This window comes from Moschus berezovskii, chromosome 1 (genome assembly GCF_049115385.1).
Source record: "Moschus berezovskii isolate FMDL1 chromosome 1, NW_MosBer_1.0, whole genome shotgun sequence".
Lineage (NCBI taxonomy): Eukaryota > Metazoa > Chordata > Mammalia > Artiodactyla > Moschidae > Moschus > Moschus berezovskii.
This window is the reverse complement of record NC_142460.1, coordinates 77612114-77634837: the sequence shown is the minus strand read 5'-3', so window position 1 is coordinate 77634837 and position 22724 is coordinate 77612114. Positions and strand designations below refer to the sequence as shown.

At 40.7% G+C, this 22724-nt stretch overlaps 1 protein-coding gene across 4 annotated transcripts in view; it reads right to left on the bottom strand.

The window, feature by feature from the left end:
- Window positions 1-22197, bottom strand: part of PHLDB2 (pleckstrin homology like domain family B member 2) — a 261403-nt gene extending 239206 nt beyond the window's left edge. For all 4 annotated transcript variants that reach the window (XM_055421436.2, XM_055421114.2, XM_055421285.2 and 1 more), the window contains exon 1: window positions 22008-22197. The gene's annotated coding sequence lies outside the window, so the exon portion shown is untranslated. The remainder of the gene's footprint in view (window positions 1-22007) is intronic.
- Between the last annotated feature and the right edge of the window lie 527 nt (window positions 22198-22724).

Sequence of the window (22724 nt, the reverse complement as noted above, 5' to 3'; positions counted from 1 at the left end):
CATGTGTGGTGACCATGCCAGTGTCAGTATCTTGAACAGACTGTCCTGAGATACCATCTTGGCTCTGTTTTGCCTCCTCTGTTTCCTCCCTGTGCTTTTCTCTACCCTTCCTAACCATTCTGTGAACTGACTTACTTCCATTAAATTCCTTTTCTGCTTAAATCTTCAAAGCTACTCTCTGTTTGTGACACCAAGAACCCTGACTGTGAGACCAGAAAGTTAGGATCAGAAGCTCTACTGTGTCCTGTGCCCATAGATGATCAGGCTCTGGGGGCTGTGAATGGTCCAAGAAATCTAGATGTGTGACTAGCATTATTTAGATAAACTTTTCCTCACTCCAAGTTAAATTTGAGATTACACAGAAGGATGCAATCTAAAAAGATTAAAAAAATAGAGGGAAATAGAAGGAAGCAAAAATAAAGATGCTGGAATTTGGATCAGATTGCTAAATGCATTACTTTATAGGGAGAAATCGAACTTGTGGGCACATGAGAACACTCAGTTCAACTGGTTCTCACATTCTCTTCCCCATAGGAGAAGCTTCCTAAGGACCGCAAACAGTCAGAGGCTTCTGTGGATAAGGTGATGGATATGGAAATCTTAGCAATAGAAACTCAGCTACCTTCAAGGGGTGGTCAGCAAATAATGGTCCTCAGGCTCCTCTGCCCTGGCATTGCTGCAGCTGATGAGTTCTTGCTTTTGGCTCTGCAACATTCTTTGAGTCTTTTTTTTTTAATCTAAATATATTTGGAAGTCATTTACTTTACCATAATGTTTCCCAAACTTCAGTCATTCATTTGCTATCTTTACAATTCTGCTGTATTCATATACCACCTTTTTAAAAAATTATTTTTTTATCGTCTATGCTTAGTCACTCAGTCGTGTCTGACTCTTTGCTGCCCCATGGACTGTAGCCTGCGAGGCTCCTCTGACCATGGGATTTCCCAGGCAAAAATATTGGTGTGGGTTGCTATTTCCTTCTCCAGGGAATCTTCCTGACCCAGGGATTGAACCCATGTCTCTTAAGTTTCCTGCATTGTCAGGCAGGTTCTTTACCACTAGCATCACCTGAGAAGCCCCTTTTAATACCTAAGTTCTACAATACCTTTATTTTAAATAGCATCAGTTCAGTTCAGTCGCTCAGTCATGTCCGACTCTCCGCGACCCCATGAATTACAGCATGCCAGGCCTCCCTGTCCATCACCAACTCCCGGAATACACTCAAACTCATGTCCACAGAGTCGGTGATGCCATCCAGCCATCTCATTCTCCGTCGTCCCCTTCTCCTCCCGCCCCCAACCTTTCCCAGCATCAGAGTCTTTTCCAGTGAGTCAACTCGTCTCATGAGGTGGCCAAAGTATTGCAGTTTCAGCTTCAGCATCAGTCCTTCCAATGAACACCCAGGATTGATCTCCTTTAGAATGGACTGGTTGGATCTTCTTGCAGTATAAGGGACTCTCAAGAGTCTTCTCCAACACCACAGTTCAAAAGCATCGATTCTTCGGCGATCAGCTTTCTTCACAGTCCAACTCTCACATCCATACATGACCACGGGAAAAACCATTGCCTTGACTAGACGGACCTTGGTTGGCAAAGTAATGTCTCTGCTTTTTAATACACTATCAAGGTTGGTCATAACTTTCCTTCCAAGGAGCAAGCGTCTTTTAATTTCCTGGCTGCAATCAGCATCTGCAGTGATTTTGAAGCCCCCAAAAATAAAGTCTGACACTGTTTCCACTGTTTTTCCATCTATTTCCCATGAAGTGATGGGACCAGATGCCATGATCTTTGTTTTCTGAATGTTGAGCTTCAAGCCAACCTTTGTGTAAAAGCTTGCTCTGCTCCATCTTTTTAATGTTCATGGAAATAAACTCATAGTAGTAAAATGGTTAAATATCTTTGCTTTTCATGATGCAGAAAATTTATCAAGTAAGCTAGGATTTTGCCCTTGTTTAAAACTTGGGCACAGAAGTTAATATTTCAGAGTCTTATCAACGATAAGACATTCAGATTTTTCTCTAACTCTTGATTTATAATTTGGCTGAGCATAGAATTCCAGGTTTAAATCATGTCCTCAGACCTTTGAAGGCATTTTCCCAACATCTTCTATTATCATACTGTGATGCTGATGAGAAGTCAGAAGTCAGTTTAATTTATATTCCTTCTAAGTTATTATTTTTCCTCTCTGCAAGTTATATTCTTTTAATTTTTGGCCTTCTAAAAATACCATAAGACTACCTAGATTGCTTTTCTTTTCGATTCATTTAGCTGGAAATGAGCCCTTTTAATCTCAGCATCATGATTTCTCAGTACTAAGATTATTTTTGATAACTTCTTTCTTTTAATTTTATATGTTGTTTCTGAGACACCTGTTAGTTAGATACGGGACTTCCTGGATTGGATCTCAGTATTTGGGAGCTTTATCAGTCAGTGTTTGGTCAGCAAAACCAAAGCCTTTCTGTGTGTTCCCAGTAGAAAGTGTTTTAACACAAGGAATAAGCATTGGAAGGGCCAGGGAGTGAAAGTTTATTGAATTGTCACTGCCTAGCACAATCTGCCATCCCAAAGTGTGTGATTCTCCAGATGCTCACCTTGAAGTTGCTTCAAACCTCATGGGCACCTTCTGCCCCTGTGTCTGCCCATAGCTGTCTCCATTGTTCCCAGGGAATAATGGCCTCTTCTCTTCTACCTTCCAAGTCACAGTTACCCACTCTAGGCTCTAATCTGAAACTCTGGGAAACATAGTTTCTGCTTCTTTGCAATGCAGATAAGTCCTTAGCAGGTGTGGCAGAGATGCCAAGGGGACAGACACAATCCAGCACAGGACCATACTGGTAGAGTGTATCCCCTAAATCTGCCATATACCAGTCATGTGGCTGGGGGCTAATTCCTTAATTTCTTGATGCTTTGATCTTTCCAGCTATCTAGAGGGAATGGGCTTCCTTGGTGGCTCAGACGGTAAAGAATCCATCTGCAATGCGGGAGGCCTGGGTTTGATCCCTTTGTCGGGAAGATCCCCTGGAGAAGCATGGCAACCCACTCCAGTATCCTTGCCTGGAGAATTCCATGGACAGAGGAGCCTGGTAGGCTACAGTTCATGGGGTTGCAAAGAGTTGGACATGACTTTCATTTTCACTTTCATCAAGAGGGAATAATATCCGTGGCTACTTCATAGGTTTGCTGGGAAGACTGATTGAAATAATGGATACAATGGCTGTAAATAAGCACATAGCACATATTCAAGTGCTCTTAGTGTATGTTAGTTATTGCAATTTTTAAAATTTATTTATTTTAGTTGGAGGCTAATTACTTTACAATATTCTATTGGTTTTGCCATACATTGTCATGAATCCGCCCCAGGTGTACATGTGTTCCCCATCTTGAACCCCTCTCCCACCTCCCTCCCCATCCTATCCTTCTGGGTCATCTTAGTGTACCAGCCCCGAGCATCCTGTATCATGCATTGAACCTGGACTGGTGATTCATTTCACATATGATAATATACATGTTTCAATGTCATTCTCCCAAATCATCGCACCTTCGCCTTCTCCCACAGAGTCCAAAAGACTGTTCTATACAACTGTGTCTCTTTTGCTGTCTCGTATACAGGGTTATCATTAACAACTTTCTAAATTCCATATATATGGTTACAAATAGGAAAAGGAGTACGTCAAGGCTGTATATTGTCACCCTGCTTATTTAACTTACATGCAGAATACATCATGAGGAATGCTGGGCTGGAAGAAGCACAAGCTGGAATCAAGATTGCCGGGAGAAATATCAATTACCTCAGATATGCAGATGACACCACCCTTAAGGCAGAAAGTGAAGAAGAACTAAAGAGACTCTTGATGAAAGTGAAAGAGGAGAGTGGAAAAGTTGGCTTAAAGCTCAACATTCAGAAAACTAAGATCATGGCATCTGGTCCCATCACTTCATGGGAAATAGATGGAAAAACAGTGGAAACAGTATCAGACTTTATTTTTTTTTGGGGCTCCAAAATCACTGCAGATGCTGATTGCAGCCATGAAATGAAAAGATGCTTACTCCTTGGAAGGAAAGTTATGACCAACCTAGATAGCATATTAAAAGCAGAGACATTATTTTATCAACCAAGGTCTGTCTTGTCAAGGCTATGTTTTTTCCAGTGGTCATGTATGGATGTGAGAGTTGGACTGTGAAGAAAGCTGATCGCTGAAGAATTGATGCTTTTGAACTGGGGTGCTGGAGAAGACTCGAGAGTCCCTTGGACTGCAAGGAGATCCAACCAGTCCATTCTAAAGGAGATCAATCCTGGGTGTTCATTGGAAGGACTGATGCTAAAGCTGAAACCCCAATCTTTGACCACTTCATGAGAAGAGTTGACTCACTGGAAAAGACCCTTATGCTGGGAGGGACTGGGAGCAGGAGGAGAAGGGGACGACAGAGAATGAGATGGCTGGATGGCATCACCGACTCTGTGGACATGAGTTTGAGTGAACTCTTGGAGTTGGTGGTGGACAGGGAGGCCTGGTGTGCTGTGATTCATGGGGTCACAAAGAGTCAGACATGACTGAGCGACTGAACTGAGCTGAACTGAACTGATGCGTTAGTATACTGTATTGGTGGTTTTCTTTCTGGCTTACTTCACTCTGTATAATAGGCTCCAGTTTCATCTGCCTTATTAGGACTGATACAAATGTATTCTTTTTAATTGTTTAGTAATACTCCATTATGTATATGTTCCACAACTTTCTTATCCATTTGTCTGCTGATGGACATCTAGGTTGCTTTCACGTCCTGTCTATTATAAACAGTGCTGTGATGAACATTGGGGTACACGTGTCTCTTTCAATTCTGGTTTCCTCGGTGTGTATGCCCAGGAGTGGGACTGCTGGGTCATATGGCAATTCTATTTCCAGTTTTTAAGGAATCTCTACACTGTTTTCCATAGTGGCTGTACTAGTTTGCATTCCCACCAACAGTGCAAGAGGGTTCCCTTTTCTCCGCACCCTCTCCAGCATTTATTGCTTGTAGACTTTTGGATAGCAGCCATTCTGACTGGAGTGAAATGGTACTTCATTGTGGTTTTGATTTGCATTTCTCTGATTATGAGTGAGGTTGAGCATCTTTTCATGTGTTTGTTAGCCATCTGTATATCTTCTTTGGAGAAATGGCTGTTTAGTTCTTTTACCCATTTTTTGATTGTGTCGTTTATTTTTCTAGAATTGAGCTGCAGGAATTGCAGTTGCTTCATTTGCTATTATTTTCTCCCATTCTGAAGACTGTCTTTTCATCTTGCTTACAGTTTCCTTTGCTGTGCAGAAGCTTTTAATTTTAATTAAGTCCCATTTATTTTTGCTTTTATTTCCAATAATCTGGGAGGTGGGTCATGAAGGATCCTGCTGTGATTTATGTGGGAGAGTGTTTTGCTTATGTTCTCCTCTAGGAGTTTTATAGTTTCTGGTCTTACATTTAGATCTTTAATCCATTTTGAGTTTATTTTTGTGTATGGTGTTAGGGAGTGTTCTAGTTTCATTCTTTTACAAGTGGTTGACCAGTTTTCCCAGCACCACTTGTTAAAGAGATTGTCTTTTCTCCATTGAACATTCTTGCCTCCTTTGTCAAAGATAAGGTGTCCATAGGTGCATGGATTTATCTTTGGGCTTTCTATTTTGTTCCATTGATCTATATTTCTGTCTTTATGCCAGTACCATACTGTCTTGATGACTGTGGCTTTGTAGTAGAGCCTGAAGTCTGGCAGGTTGATTCCCCCAGTTCCATTCTTCTTTCTCAAGATTGCTTTGGCTATTCGAGGTTTTTTGTATTTTCATACAAATTGTTAGAGTATTTATTCTAGCTCTGTGAAAAATACCGTTGGTAGTTTGATAGGGATTGTATTGAACCTATACATTACTTTGGGTAATATACTCATTTTCACAATATTTATTTTTCCAATCCAAGAACATGGTATATTTCTCCATCTATTAGTGTCCTCTCTGGTTTCTTTCACCAGTGTTTTATAGTTTTCTATATGTAGGTCTTTTGTTTCTTTAGGTAGACATATTCCTAAGTATTTTATTTGTTGCAACGGTGAATGGAATTGTTTCCTTAATTTCTCTTTCTATTTTCTCACTTATATAGAAATGCAAGGGATTTCTGTGTGTTGATTTTATATCCTGCAACTTTACTATATTCATTGACTAGCTCTAGTAATTTTCTGGTAGAGTCTTTAGGGTTTTCTGTGTAGAGGATCATGTCATCTGCAAACAGTGAGAGTTTTACTTCTTTTCCAATTTGGATTCCTTTTATGTCTTTTTTCTGCTCTGATTGTTGTGACCAAATTTAATTATCCTTTTTATTGCATCTCCATTCATGTCATTTTGCTCTAAATTTTGAAAAGCTTTTTAAACAATATTTTCTAGTACATCTATTGATTGTTAATAGCAACAGTACTTTTAATCATTAAGGGAAATTTTTTATTCAGGCATTTCTTTTCTTGCAGTGTCTTCTCTGTTATTAGTTTATTCTTTTCTTTTAAATGCATTTATTTCAGTAAAGTATTCAGAAGATCAAGAGGTAAAAATCTTGGTTCTAATTTGTCATTTTATATGGAAGTGACAGTATCGAATCAAAAACTTTAGACTAACAATTCTGTCTTTTTTGTGTTAGGTGATGTGCTAAGAACTTTACTTTCATACTCTCATCTAATTCACCTCAATCTTAAGACATAGGGACAAAGGTTCTACTATTATCCCCATTTTTAAAGGTGGCAACCAAGGCTTACAGAGGTCAGATGACTTGCCGAAGATCCCACAGCTAGTAACTGGTAGAGCTAAAATGTAAACGTAGATCTACTGGTGACAGAGTTCAAGCTCTCCCACTGCTTCTGGATGGATCTCATCATTTTATTTTTAAAAATAATTTTGTTTATTATTTTTGGCTGTGCTGGGTCTTTGTTGCTATGCAGGACTTTTCTCTAGTTGTGGCAAGCAGGGGCTACTGTCGCGTTTCGGTATGAGGGCTTCTCATTGTGATGGCTTCTCTTGTTGAAGGAGGACGGTATGGCAATATTCTTGCCTGGAGAATCCTTATGGACAGAGGAGCCTGGCGGGCTACAGCCCATGGAGTAGCAAAGAGTCAGACATGACAGAGTGACTAAGAACACTCTTGTTGAAGAGCACAAGCTCCAGAGCGCAGACTTCAGTTGTTGAGCCACAAGGGTTCTGTAGTTGTGGTTCTCGGTCTCTAGAGCCCAAGCTCAATGGTTGTGGCCTGTGGGCTTAGTTGCTCCCCAGCATGTGGGCTCTTCCTGGACCAGGGATCAAACTGGAGTCTCTTGCATTGGCAAGCAGATTCTTTACCACTGAGTCACCAGGGAAACCCTGGATTCCATCATTTTAAACGGTTGCACAGTGTCCTCATATGTGATTGCATGTGTTTATCCAACTCCTCTCTGATAAACACTTAGGTTGACTTTTAACATTTGCTGCTATAAACGAATCTGATATAAGTATCTGTGGACTATGGGAAAATTTTAATACACTCTTCCGTTATCGTCTAAAAATAAGTCCTAGAAGTGGATTTGTTAAGTCACAAATTACCCACATTATATGGTTTAACAAGCTGCCCTTAAACAAGTGGTTGCAGCAATTCACACTTCCACCATTGTAGTGTGTGAATGTGCCTGCCCCACCATGCTAATACCTGGTGTAATTCAATTTTTGCCAATCTTATAAAAAGAAGATGTTATTTCGCTCTTTAAATTTGCTTTTATTTCATTTTTGATGTGGCCAAACAATTTTTCATATGACTGTAGGTCATTTGCCTTTCTACTTTTGTGAATTAGCAGTTCACTTTCTGCTCAATTTTCAGCTGGGATATTGCCTTTAGCAGGTCTGCATTTGCAAATACTCTTTAAGGACAGTCACATTTTGCCTGTTATTTATGCTGCAGATACAGTTCCCTGGGTCACTGTTTCTATTTTTACCTTTGCATATAATATTTGTAAAAGAAGTTTTAAGTATTTATGTAGTCAAATCTATTCTAAATTAGCTTTTACTTACATTCTTTATTTCAGTGGATGAAAGAATGAAACAAACATGAAAGTTGGTCCATTAGAAGTTTGATTTTTTAAAATCTGAGTTTCTAAAAGAATCCAACAACTCAACAATCTCTTGGCCCAACTTCAGGAAACCGGTGAATTATTTTAAGATGACAAAAGTTTTCACTTACACACTAAATATTTACTTAAGCCAACTTAAGAAGGATTTCCAACCAGGCTTGGGTGAAAGCTACTAAGCTTGCCCTTCCGGCTTATATCTTGCTTAAAATGTATGGTATTCAAGTTGGAGTTGAATTTGGGTGTTAACGGAGGCTGTTAGGGTGGGTCCTGGGTGGGTTGTCTCTATTCTTTTTTTTTTTTTTTTTTAGGTAATTAATTTATTTTTTATTGGAGGCAAATTATTTTACAATATTATATTGGTTGGTTTTGCCATACATTGATATGAATTTGCCCCGGGTTTACATAAGTTCCCCCTCCTGAACCCCCCTCCCACCTCCCTCCTCCCTTTATCCTCCCTCTGGGTCATCCCCGCATGCCAGCCCCGAGCATCCTATAACATGCATTGACCCTGAACTAGTGATTCGTTTCACATATGACAACATACGTGTTTCAATGCCATTCTCCCAAATCATCCCACCCTCACCCTCTCCCATAGAGTCCCAAAGACTGATCTATACATCTGTGTCTCTTTTGCTGTCTCGTATACAGGGTTATCATTTGCATCTTTCTAAATTCCATATATATGTGTTAGTATACTGTATTGGTGTTTTTCTTTCTGGCTTACTTCACTCTGTATAATAGGCTCCAGTTTCATCCACCTCATTAGAACTGATTCAAATGTATTCTTTTTAATGGCTGAATAATACTCCATTGTGTATATGTACCAAAGCTTTCTTATCCATTCATCTGCAGATGGACATCTAGGTTGCTTCCATGTCCTGGCTATTATAAACAGTGCTGCAGTGAACATTGGAGTACACGTGTCTCTTTCAATTCTGGTTTCCTCGGTGTGTATGCCCAGGAGTGCGATTGCTGGATCATATGGCAGTTCTATTTCCAGTTTTTTGAGGAATCTCCACACTGTTCTCCATAGTGGCTGTACTAGTTTGCATTCCCACCAACAGTGTAAGAGGGTTCCCTTCTCTCCACATCCTCTCCAGCATTTATTGCATGTAGACTTTTGGATAGCAGCCATTCTGACTGGTGTGAAATGGTATCTCATTGTGGTTTTGATTTGCATCTCTCTGATTATGAGGGATGTTGAGCATTTTTTCATGTGTTTGTTAGCCATCTGTATGTCTTCTTTGGAGAAATGTCTGTTTAGTTCTTTGGCCCATTTTTTGATTGGGTCATTTATTTTTCTGGAATTGAGCTGCAGGAGCTGCTTGTATAATTTGGAGATTAATCCTTTATCAGTTTCTTCATTTGCTATTATTTTCTCCCATTCTGAAGGCTGTCTTTTCAAGTATGAAAGGGGAAATTAACAATAATGCAATAATAGTGGGAGATTTTAATACCCCACTTACATCTATGGATAGATCAACTAAACAGAAAATTAACAAGGAAACACAATCTTTAAATGATACAATAGACCAGTTAGACCTAATTGATATCTATAGGACATTTCACCCTCAAACAATGAATTTCACCTTTTTCTCAAGTGCACATGGAACCTTTTCCAGGATAGATCACATCCTGGGCCATAAATCTAGCCTTGGTAAATTCAAAAAAGTTGAAATCATTCCATGCATCTTTTCTGACCACAATGCAGTAAAATTAGAACTCAATTATGGGAGAAAAACTATTAAACATGCCAACATATGGAGGCTGAACAACACGCTGCTGAACAACGAACAAATCATAGAAGAAATCAAAAGAGAAATCAAAATATGCATAGAAATGAATGAAAATGAAAACACAACAACCCAAAACCTCTGGGACACTGTAAAAGCAGTGCTAAGGGGGAAGTTCATAGCAATACAGGCACACCTCAAGAACCAAGAAAAAAGTCAACTAAATAACCTAACTCTACATCTAAAGCAACTAGAAAAGGAAGAAATGAAGAACCCCAGGGTCAGTAGAAGGAAAGAAATCGTAAAAATTAGGGCAGAGATAAATGCAAAAGAAACAAAAGAGACTATAGCAAAAATCAACAAAGCCAAAAGCTGGTTCTTTGAGAAGGTAAATAAAATTGACAAACCACTAGCCAGACTCATCAAGAAACAAAGGGAGAAGAACCAAATCAATAAAATTAGAAATGAAAATGGAGAGATCACAACTGACAACACAGAAATACAAAGGATTATTAGAGAATACTATCAGGAATTATATGGCAATAAAATGAATAACCTGGAAGAAATGGACAAATTCCTAGAAAAATACAACTTTCCAAAACTGAACCAGGAAGAAATAGAAAATCTGAACAGACCCATCACAAGCACGGAAATTGAAACTGTAATCAAAAATCTCCCAGCAAACAAAAGCCCAGGTCCAGACGGCTTCACAGCTGAATTCTACCAAAAATTTAGAGAAGAGCTAACACCTATTCTACTCAAACTCTTCCAGAAAATTGCTGAGGAAGGGAAACTTCCAAACTCATTCTATGAGGCCACCATCACCCTAATCCCAAAACCTGGTAAAGACCCCACAAAAAAAGAAAACTACAGGCCAATATCACTGATGAACATAGATGCAAAAATCCTTAACAAAATTCTAGCAATCAGAATCCAACAACATATTAAGAAGATCATACATCATGACCAAGTGGGCTTTATCCCAGGAATGCAAGGATTCTTCAATATCCACAAATCAGTCAACGTAATACACCACATTAACAAACTGAAAAATAAAAATCATATGATTATCTCAATAGATGCAGAGAAAGCCTTCGACAAAATTCAACATCCATTTATGATAAAAACCCTCCAGAAAGCGGGAATAGAAGGGACATACCTCAACATAATAAAAGCTATATATGACAAACCCACAGCAAACATTATCCTCAATGGTGAAAAACTGAAAGCATTTCCCCTAAAGTCAGGAACAAGACAAGGGTGCCCACTCTCACCACTACTATTCAACATAGTTCTGGAAGTTTTGGCCACAGCAATCAGAGCAGAAAAAGACATAAAAGGAATCCAAATTGGAAAAGAAGAAGTAAAACTTTCACTGTTCGCTGATGACATGATTTTCTACACAGAACACCCTAGAGACTCTACCAGAAAACTACTAGAGCTAATCAATGATTACAGTAACGTTGCAGGATATAAAATCAACACACAGAAATCCCTTGCATTCCTATACACTAATAATGTCTCTATTCTTTAACTGTGAACTTCCTTAAATGGTGTCCACTGCTGACATAAGAATCCCCACTGCCATTTCTACAGTGCTTGGCTCTTTATTGCTCAAAGGATCGATGCAATTCAAATCATAACTGAGTTGAAGTCAGATTTACAGCACTACTGTTCACCAGGCAAAAGTCCCCAGGATTTGGGAGGGCAAGTGGGACCTGCACTGCACAGAATGATCTTAAATTAAGGATCCAGGTTCAAGGGGTATGAATTAGGTACAGGCTCTGATTCAGGGTTCTAAAAGTTCTCATCTTTTAATTAGAAGACTCCCTCTGGACCATCTTACCTTCCTTCTCTGGGCAATTGAAACTTCCTTAGCATGCCTACCACAACTGTCTCCATTCCTGTACTTTCTTCTCTTTAAGATACTAGACAAATTCTTGGAAACAGGTAGCTTTTTCTTCAAAGTCTAAATTCTTAAAAAGAAAGAATGAAAATTCTAACCTCCTTTTCCTTAAAACACTTCTTGGACCTCAACACCTCTGCAAGTTTTCCTGAGCCACCATCTAGAACTGTTGTGTGTCGCGTTCAGTTTTCAGTGTCCTTATAATCTCACAACAAGCTGCCTTGGCTCCTTTTCTAGTTCATCCACTCTATGAGATTCTGGTCTTCTGGGCAGAACAGTGAGCTACTCATCTTTGTATCTGTAGCACTTAGCACAAGCATACCTTAGGCACTCCATAAATGATCTATGTTAGAATGATGGATGATTCTTGATTCCAACAGGTGGCTATGACCTTGGTTTGGGGCAAGTGGGAATTCTGAGAATATGTATGTGAAGATAGTCATATCCCAGTTGGCGATGTATCAGATCGTGGTTTAAAGAGGAAAAATGGTGACCATCAGATAATCCTCTTTGGGGAACGGACAACGATTGAGACATAGAGTGCCTGTCTGTCGAAGAAAGGATTATGTCTGGAGAGGGGGCTAAGCATGTATGTAACCAAATAATGCTCAGACCACTATATCAACCGATCAGTTTACTTGAGTTTCGTTAGTTAACCTTACTTATAAGATTATGTAAAACAAGATGGCAATGGTATTTAGCATGCCAAGAGTTACTTGAAGACATCTGAACTCCAGTATAATTAACCGACCCTGAAATTAATTTAGATATCTCAAAAGAATTTTTTACATGCCAAAGGTTCTTGTACTTTGCCTTTTCTAAAAATGATCAAAATATGTTGTAGCAATTTTAGAGAAATGGGTATGCTATTAATAGAAGTCTTTAAAGCCCATGACTTGCACAGACATTTGCTAATTGATTCCAGAAATTAGCCAAGTATTTAGATTTTATGGAACCCACACCCAGAAATAGTCCAGACAAAAGATTTTCCTGTTCACAAAATTGATCTAATGCCTTTCTCATATTGAAATTCTTTCCATACATTGTACACACACACACACATACACAGCTTATAAATTCTTTTTGTCCTCCTGCAATTACGACAAAACACTTGGTGCCTCCATATGCATGAAGATTTATGGGAGGAAAGTCTGTTCAAAATGGTACCTTCTCCCTTTTGGGTAATGGGCAGTGAAAAACAGGATTATCAGAACAGTTCCCGCATGTTCTGGAAAGCTTCTGCTGGCCATGCCCCTCCTGGCCTTTGCTGTCCGTCAGACTCTCAGGCACAGATGGGCAGAGAGAGGAATAGAGGGAGGTGTATGTGGCCAGATGGCTTTTTGAAAGCAGGGAAACAGTCTCACATTGCTTCATGCTCTGAAATGCTTATCCTCCTGCTAGAAAACTAGCAGCTTTAGAGGCTTTAGTCTAGTATTAGGAATTCATTCAAGAAGTGATACTGTGCTCACTGATTATAAAAATTAAAATAAAATAACTGTGACTGTAAAAAAAAAAGACAACTGTTGTTTGGTTACTTGGTCATAAATATTAGAGGATATATAAAATTGACCCGTATTTCAGCACCTTGCCTGCTTTTTTTTTTTAAAACTTGATGAGAGTACATTGAGGTCTACATTTCAGCTAAATTTGACATTGATTGTTGGAATCATGAGCCGTTTTAATTCTCTGGCATCACTGAAGTATAATTCATGGCTGAATCATAAATCTGTCCTCTTTCTATCCTGCCTTAGCTGAGTAGGTGTGGTGGGCAACCCAAGGGTGACTTTCAGTGGTTTGTTTTGTGACTTCTAGAAAGTAAGTGTAGCCAGTATGCAGACTATCAACTAAGAATTATTTATTGTGTTACCCGCTCTCCTCCCCAAAAGGCTACCTAAGAAGTCAATTAGGTATTAGGAGTAGAGTCAAAACTGAGAAATGTGAAAACTCCATAAGATTTTTGCTGAGAATAATAGATAGTCATTTGAGGATGCTGCCAGGAAATTGGTCTGTTCTGACTGAATTCAGGCCATTCCCTCATCACCTGGAAAACTACCAGATGTCCCTTGCTTGCTTGCTTGCTAGCTAAGTCACTTCAGTCGTGTCCGAATCTGTGTGACCCCCATAGATGGCAGCGCACCAGGCTCCACCGTCCCTGGGACTCTCCAGGCAAGAACACTGGAGTGGGTTGCCATTTCCTTCTCCAATGCATGAAAGTTAAAAGTGAAAGCGAAGTCACTCAGTCGTGTCCGACCCTCAGCAACCCCGTGGACTGCAGCCTACCAGGCTCCTCCATCCATGGGATTTTCCAAGCAAGAGTACTGGAGTGGGGTGCCATCGCCTTCTCCAGATATCCCTTAGTGATTATTGTTGTCTTTCCCTCTCTCATCTTTACAGAGGAAACAGAATGGGCCACAAAGTGATGCAGTCTCTGACTGCCACTGAAACATCAGATCATTGATTCCCAATTTCTTTAAGTGCTTTTCTTGTTGTATCAAGGAGTTTTGCCATTACTTTCTTATGAGAGTGATTCTTCAGGGCGTTAGAGCTCCCTGGGCCTGGTCTGTGGCGATGAAGTGAGCCATTGTAGGCTAGTGTGCTACACACATCCTTTATGAGAACTTCCCGTCATGCTTTGATGCTTGGTGCAATTAGCGATTTCCTTTGAACAGTACTGCCCTGGGCGGTTTTCTCTCATACAATGTCACAGTGAGCAAGCATTATTCTTTCTTTTTTATAAGAAAAGTAGAGCAGAGTAAAATAACCTGAGGTTAAAAAAAATCAGTGCTTGGAATGAACATCATAATTCTGTCAGTCATCCCAGTGACCATTCATTTCTGCAAAATGTAAGAGGAAAGTCAGCACCTCTCCAAAGAAAACCGCCCTTTCGGTTCGAGGCCTCGGGGAAGATCTTTGATTCACTCTTCTTTCTCGTTGTGCCTCCTCTTCATTACAATTAGCCTTACATGAAACTTACAAGAAGAGACATGAGCAAAGGCGTCCAGTTAGCAAGAACCTGGGTGAGTAACCCTGGGCCGTCTGCTGAGGCGGCTTAGGGAGGAGCAGGAGGTCAGAGATACTTTCGGGATCCACAGCAAACTTAAAGCTTATCCCCAGCCCTTGACCGTTGTTCTGTGAGCTTCAGAGGAGGTGCAGATCTGTCCCTGAGTCTTCTACCTTTCGCTTATAACTTCACCCGCCTCCCCCAAACACACACAGTTCCACCTGACTCACTGCCATGTTTCTGTAACCCTGGGCAAGTCAGGTCACTTCTAAGGACCTCTGTTTATTTATAGAGGGAGGGTAACAGTCGTGACTGCTGCCCTCTGGAACTCACATACATGACACCCAGGTGAGGCACAGCTGAGCGTCGGTGCCAGGGTTGCAGCTGCATGGAGAATTCTGATGTGAGTCCCTGCCTTTTCCCAGGTGAGTCGGCTCCTTCCCTAGTAAAGCTCAGTGCTGCTGGCCTCTCCAGTTTGTAACAACCTCAAGGTTACATCTCTGAGGTTTTTCTTTGTCCCACCCCCATTTCAGATTCACTGATCTAAGAGGTAGGGATGATGGCTCCAGAGAGATAAAAATCATTTTTGTGTTTACTTTAAAAAAAAAATTGGAGTAGACTTGCTTTACAATGTTGTGTTAGTTTCTGCTGTACAACACCGTGAATCAGCCGTGCATGCTTAGTCACTCAGTTGTGTCTGATTCTTTGTAACCCCATAGACTGTACCCCATCAGGCTCCTCCATCCATGGGATTCTCCAAGCAAGGATACTGGTGTGGGTAGCCATTCCCTTCTCCAGGGTATCTTCCTGACCCAGGGATCGAAATCAGGTCTCCTGCATTGCAGGTGGACTCTTAACCATCTGAGTCACTAGAGCACACATGTCCCCTCCCTCTTGAGCTTCCTTCCCACCCCCTACCCCATTCCATTCCTCTAGGTCACCACAGAGCACAGGGCTGAGCTCCCACATGGTAGTGCATATGTGTCAGTGCTGCTCTCTCATTTCACCCCATCCTTCCTTTCCCCAACTGTGTTCATTTTTAAAAGAGGTTTCCCAGCTTAATTTCTCCAGTTTTTCTTAGAAGACAGAATATTAAAACTAGAGGAGACATTCAGAATGATAAAAACTACTTTTGAAAAAGAGAAATCGAGGCCAAGAGAGCTGACGTAAGTGACTTGCTCAGGGTTGTATTATTAGCAAATAATAGCAGCAAAATTGAATACAACCAGGATCGTTAATCTGCTTGGCCATTCTGTTCCCAGATGGCAGGAAAGAGAGTAACCCTCAGGACACCATTCCCCAGCCTCCCAAGCCCTGCAAGACAGTTAATACTTCTAGTTTACTTTTTGGTCATCTCTGGAAATGCCAGTGTTGTTTTTTTAATAAATCCCTTTTTCTACTAGATTTACAGTCAATTACTAATTTACCATCCCCAGTGAATATTTATTGAGCGCGCGTAATCTTTAGAGGACTGTACACATAATTAAAAGTATATATATCCACACAAACAGACCCAAACAGGAGACTCTAAGGAGGCTGTGGTTTGATTTAAGACCTGTAGAAGGTTTAAAACCTTCAAGATGACTTACTCTTGTTTCAAAAATAGTCTCTAACGTGTTTCTGGGAAAGAGTCGGTGACAATTACAGAAGTGATGAAGAACTGTTAAGAAACGTTTGTGGGTCTTCAAAGGGAGGATGTAGATGAAAAAGAATTTAAACTGAGTCACCGACAAGAGAGGAGGGCCTGGCAACCCACTCCAGTATTCTTGCCTGGAGAATGCCATGGACAGAGAAGCCTCACAGGCTACCGTTCATGGGGTTGCAAAGAGTCAGACACGACTGAGGCAACTTAGCACGCACACACCAGCAAGCACTTTAGAAATTGGCACCAAGGCACAGAGTAAGACATGATGGTGTCAGGACCGGAAAGCCTATGTTGGGCTTTCAAGTTACCGATACAACTACATTCTATAGTATTATCTTTTCTCAAGGATACTTCCATTATGCAAAGAGGAACAAAAAGAGATGAATTTTGGTAGAGAACAGTCAGGTTTGGGAAAGTCTAGCCATTGGTCCTTGCCTGTATTTGGAATTCTTATTAAGGAAGCAGAGCTAAATTCTGTGAAAAACCTATGTTTGAACTTCAGGGTACATCTCCTTGGAACTGAGAGATGGGTTTTCCTTTGGTCAGAAAGAAACCTGCTTTCTGTAACATCTCTTGGCAGCCTCTGGCTTTTCTCTGTTCTTGCTACCTGCTCATGTACTAACCATGGGTTTTCAGCTGCTTCCCTTGTGAAATCTAATGAGATCACCACAAAACAGGCCCTGTGGATGACAGCCATCATTATATGGAAATCAACAAGGGCTCCAACTAAATGCACCATGTTAGACTTATCTTAATAAATGAATCCTTGAAAACATCAGCCTAGCAATGACAGAAAAGAATTCTGCCTAGTTAGTGTTCTCTGCAGGAAGTGTTTTTGATATTGTTTTGGCTTGAGGGAAAAAAAAAAACACACTGGACTTTGTGGGGGTTACCTAAGTGCACAGTGAAACTGCAAATTCAGTTTGAATCCTGGCCTCCAAATACAGAGGTCTTATGTAAAAACAATCTCATTTTCATTTTGCTTTCTGGGAAGCCCTCCAAGGCACAGTGAATTGCCAACTTTTTGTGACCTTTAGTTCCTTAGCTGCTCCCAAGGGAAAATTGACCTTGGAGCTGTAGAAAGGAGGGAACTAATTTTCAAGCTGGTGCAGAGCAAGGGGCAAAAGTTTTGTTCTTTCTGTTTTCTCATTGAACAAAGCATATAGGTTCTCCTGCACCAAGATTCTTAGCCCCTCTGAAGTCACAGGCATGAGGACAAGTTGGGGACGAAGATGCACATTAATTCCACAGCCAGGATGTGGACAAGACTGCCACATGGGGTGGAGACCCAGGTGGCCAGTCAGGAGCAATTCCCAGGAAAACATTCGGAATAAAAAATGATTAGCTCCTCTGCAGATTCACAACTGATACAGGGCTTTCTGACTCTTCAGAGCATTTTAGGACTGAAATGAAGTTATAGGCACAAGAATTCCTCCTGTAACTTTAGTTGGCTTCTATAGGTATTGGGACTAAGGATGGAGTCTCAACCTGTAGGAGGACCTCCTTAGGTGTGTGTGTATATGTTAGTTCCTGAATAGTGTCTGACTCATTGAGAGGAATACTGTAGCCCACCAGGCTCCTCTGTCCATAGAATTCTTCAGGCAAGGATACTAGCATAGGTAGCCATTCCCTTCTCCAGGGGATCTTCCCAACCCAGGGATCGAACCCAGGTTTCCTGCATTTCTGGCAGATTCTTTCCCATCTGAGCCACCAGGGAAGTCCCCTTAGGTTTCCTATCATTTGCAATTGCTTGACCCATGAGACATCCATCTGGTCATGGAGTTAACCAAGAAAGGAATGGTGTACATCAGGAGACACCACGGGGACTCTGTAGGCCATACACATGTACACTGCCCCACAGGCATGGAATAGATTAAGGGAAAGTGATTTGTTACCACTTGCTTCTCTGAGCAAGAATTTTTTGAGATCTTACTTTGCTCATAGACACATGGGTTTGAAAGGTTTTTTGCCTTCGAGGCAGACTTTATTAAGTAACAATTAGTGTCTTCTAATACTCAATGAAAATCTGATTAGAATAACAACACTACCACAGTGACCCTAGCCCCAAGCAGTCACTATCTGAGTGGGTCTCTGCAGCCTGGGAACAGACTGTATTCATTCAGCATTTTTGATTTCTGAAAATAACTGTGTATCCCATTCCTACCATTTGTAAGCCCTAGGAATCCAGAGAACTGTTTGGGTAAAAGAAAAAAAAAAAAAAAGAGCAAAGAATTTGGAGTCCCAAGCTGTCTGGGACTTGCCTGCTGAGTGATATTGAGAAGGGCACTTACCTTGAGTGAGTCTCAGGTTCCTTATCTCAAAGGATATCATCGGAAAATGACTCTCTTCTTACAGGGCTCTTATGAAGATTAAATAAAACCATACTGGAAAGTTTTGACACACTTAGCTTTCTCAAAGACAGAAACTTGACTGCAGAAATAAACTTTAAAAAAATTCCTGGTATAATACAAGAAAAATGTGTGTGTTACATTTAAATCAAACAAACTAAACAATGTTTGTGAACCAGGAAAGAAACAATTTTCTCTCACAGTTTCAGAAAGAGATTAATGGACTAACATGTGGGCAATTGTTTATGTGCATGTGTTGTAGTTACTTTTCTGAAAGAGAGGAAAATCACTGTGATATTGATTTTTATGCCTGTACAGGATCAAATACACCATGGAGGTGGTGGTGCCATAAATATGTACTCTGAGAATCCAGGCAAATAATTTAGAGAGGACTCCTGAGTCTTTTACACTTAAAATACAAATAGTATAGATGCTATTTGGTGGGTATTTTTCCCAGAACAGAGTGTAGAGAACATGGGTTTTGGAGTCAGACAGACTCCAATTTAAATTTTACCTCCTCTCACTAGCTCTGTGACTTGAGCTGCTGCTGCTGCTGCAAGTATGTAAATTTGTTAAAGGGATTAAATGGAAAAAAAAATAAAAGCAATAGTTCAATTCTTAGTCCTAAGAAGTACTAGATAAAGATGAAATGTTGCTATTTGTCCCTCTATTTCAGCTTCAACTTTTCTCTTTATCCTAATGTTTTAGTTAGCAAAAATGATAGTATGTGAACAGAGTTCATGTGGGGCCAGATGCATTAGAAAAGGGTGTTCAGTGGACTTGGTGATGCAATCCCTGCTTTTAATGCCTTTGCTGTCACATTCTTAGGTATGTATGAGATGGGTCAGTAAAGAAACTCTTTGTTAACCAACCACATCTCATGATGGCATTCCTTTACCTTGATCTTGTAAATGCTCAGGAATTGTGGCTGCTTTGGAATGTCTGCAAGACAGCTAATTTAATTTTTAGGATGTATCTGAAAAAATAGTGCAAGCCTCATTCTGTCTACATTCCTTGGGTTCAATTGAGTGGATATTAGCAAGGTAAAGTGAGATAGTAATTAAATCCTTGAGTTACCAGAGAAAGATTAAGATGATGTAATTTCTTTCTCTGGACATGGTGCGGATGTTGTACTTTGGTTGGGGCTCGTGAATCTCTGGAAGAGAAAGGGGCAGAGATCTAGCCTGAGAATTGCCTAGGTTTCTTTAGGATGTATTCAGGACTCCAGTGATTGCCACTAGGATTGGAAACACTTCCCTTTGCTCCTCACCCACTCCTCCCCTTACTCTTCCTCAAAGAAGGTCCAGTCAATGCTGGCCTTTATAGTGGTACCCAATGGGCTGGGGACGTGGCACATCCAAGGGCCAGTGAAGAACCTTTGGCTTTGTTAGTCAGCTTGCTTTCCTCAGTGACTCCCCCCAGTTTAAGCTCCTGCATGTGCTTAATTCCATGACCACTTGGGGAACGCAGTGAGTTGGGAATGAGGCAAAAGTGAGTAGAACCTTGGCTCAGCCTCTGAGCTGAACTTGAACTGACTGAACTTGGGCAAAATAATTATCTTCTGAGTTCTAACTCCTGACATGTCAAAGGAATAATACTGTCTATATAATCTAGTCAATCTCAAGAATAATCTTCCACCACTTAATATATCCAATATGCATGAAGTGGGAAGAAAAGCTGGGTGTACTCTCAAGGGGCCACCAGCATTTTGGTCTCAAGCACAGAAAGGACAGGTAAGACCTAGTGTAGGACACCCAACCTACAGGACTGTGGGTGAATCTGGCCAAAGCGTCTGAAGTGCTGACACCCTTCTCCCTCTTTCAAACCACCTCCATCATTATCTCTAAGAATTCTGGAAACTGGCCAGATGTGCCCTTCACATTTTACTGAGCATAATCTTGTCACAGAAATCTATCAGTTTCTCAGAATTCTTCCAGAACATCCCCGGGAGTTAGCCCCAGATTCATCCAAAATCACACATGGGGTTTCTGCCTGGGCTGCACTCTCAATGGCCTCAACTCCTGCCTTGAGTTAAACGCAGGAGCCACTTAAAACTTCTGGTCACAAACCTCACAAGGGGATCATTTCAGTTCCATGAATGATTGACAAAAGTAGTATCAAACATTACCTGGTCTCACACATGGCCCGACTCCTTCCCCAAATGAAGTTAAAAAAAAAAAAAATAGGCGTCCTTATCACCAGGTTTCTAATAATTATCATAACTAGGAACCATTACCAGACATATGCAGTGACAACAGGATGATATTTCTAAGGCGAGTTATATTCAAACCTAAAGAGAGGATCATGCTCACTAAAATTAGCATGTTTCCAGAATGTGCACTTGAAGGGAAAAAATTCTATGTTTTTTGAGAATTATGTAACAACCTCAGTCCCCTGCTAGAATAACTTATTCTAGAGCTAGTCTGTTTTCTCCTATAAACCTCCAGCAGCAGGAGATGCTTCTCCTCAGCCACAGCTCCTATATCTGAGGTGGTACCAGATATCCACTTTGTGTGTGAATCTTTTTCACATTTGTTTATTATAGAGCTGGGAAGGGCCCTGTGACATTTACTATTCTGGGCAGGATAAAAATGTTCTCTGGTCTGGAAAGAATACAGGCTATAGCTTCAGAGAAAGATAACTTCTATGTTGCCTCATGTCTATTCTTTAGAGAGAATCAAGCAAGGGCTTTAGCGATCCTTTGTCAAAGGTAGGAAACAGCTTGGTATCAGTAAATGATTGACCTGCTGCCTGGGGTGATCAGCTTAGGTAAATAAGCTTGATTCTGCTCCAGCAATTTCAAGACTTTTAACTCCCTAGGTTCCAGAGCAGAGAAGAAAGAGCACAGGGCTTCCTGAGAGACCTTGTTATTTGAAGTTGACAGTCCTCTGCATGGACAGTGTGTTCCTCAGAATAATTGCTAACTGTCCTCTATGGTGTATCTTGAATCCATGCAAGCAAAATTCTGGAACAAAGCCATGACCAGTGGAAGAATTTCAATAAATAGGATTTTTTTTATAATGAAAGATTAAAAATCTTTTGAAATATGTAGAGCAACAACAACAACTTTCAAAGGAGAGAGAAACTGGAAGAAAATTACAGTCCATTCTTCAGAACACATTAGTGGACAAATGATTAGACTAACCCGATACACACACCCCCTGACCACATCTTCAGCAGAACATCATGAGATGCTCTGGCTACAAGGTTGGGTCAAGTGTTAGCTTTGTGATCTTCAGAGAAGTGCCTGTGAGCAGACAGAGCACCTACCTTGACTGCTGCTTCTCAATCTGGTTTCTTCCCTCGGCTTCCTGATTCAGCAGCAGTGGCCTGCGACTGCTCTAATTTTTGTGGAAGATTTTGGGATGTTCGGAAGAAGCATGGACACAGGCTTCTACATTCCCTCCAAGCGCAAAATTTAGATGTTCCCCTCCGTTTCCTTTCCTGGCCTCTCTGGCTCCTGCAGACAGTGGTCACAAGCAGTAACTTGCTTGCAGCCAGGTATGTTGACAGCGGGGACCCGTGCTGGTCTCAGCTGCCCTGACTGGCCAATCATTACATACCAGGTCAGACTCTCAGTCCTGCTCAAACCCAACCAGAGATCTGAGTGACAGTCAGATAGCAGCACCACAGGGGGCAAAAGACAGGCTATGTTAGCTATTTAACAATCCAGATAAGCAAATACCATACAGGTGGATCTATGAAGTAGACAGGACAATCATATCTGGGGGGAAATCCCTTTTATTTCATTCCTTTTTATTTTAGCAATGTCAGAAGGGAATTTGGAGGTCACTTTATCAAATTTTTTGGAATTTAATAAGGAAATTTCTTTTATTGAACTCCTGTCTGGGGACAATCATCTGGAAGTACCTTGAACAAATATGGCTATCATTTACTGAGGGTGTACTATAGTTTAGGCATTTTATATATATTGCCACAAATCCTCATAAATACAACCTTGAGATTTTATTCTTTTTTTATGGATGA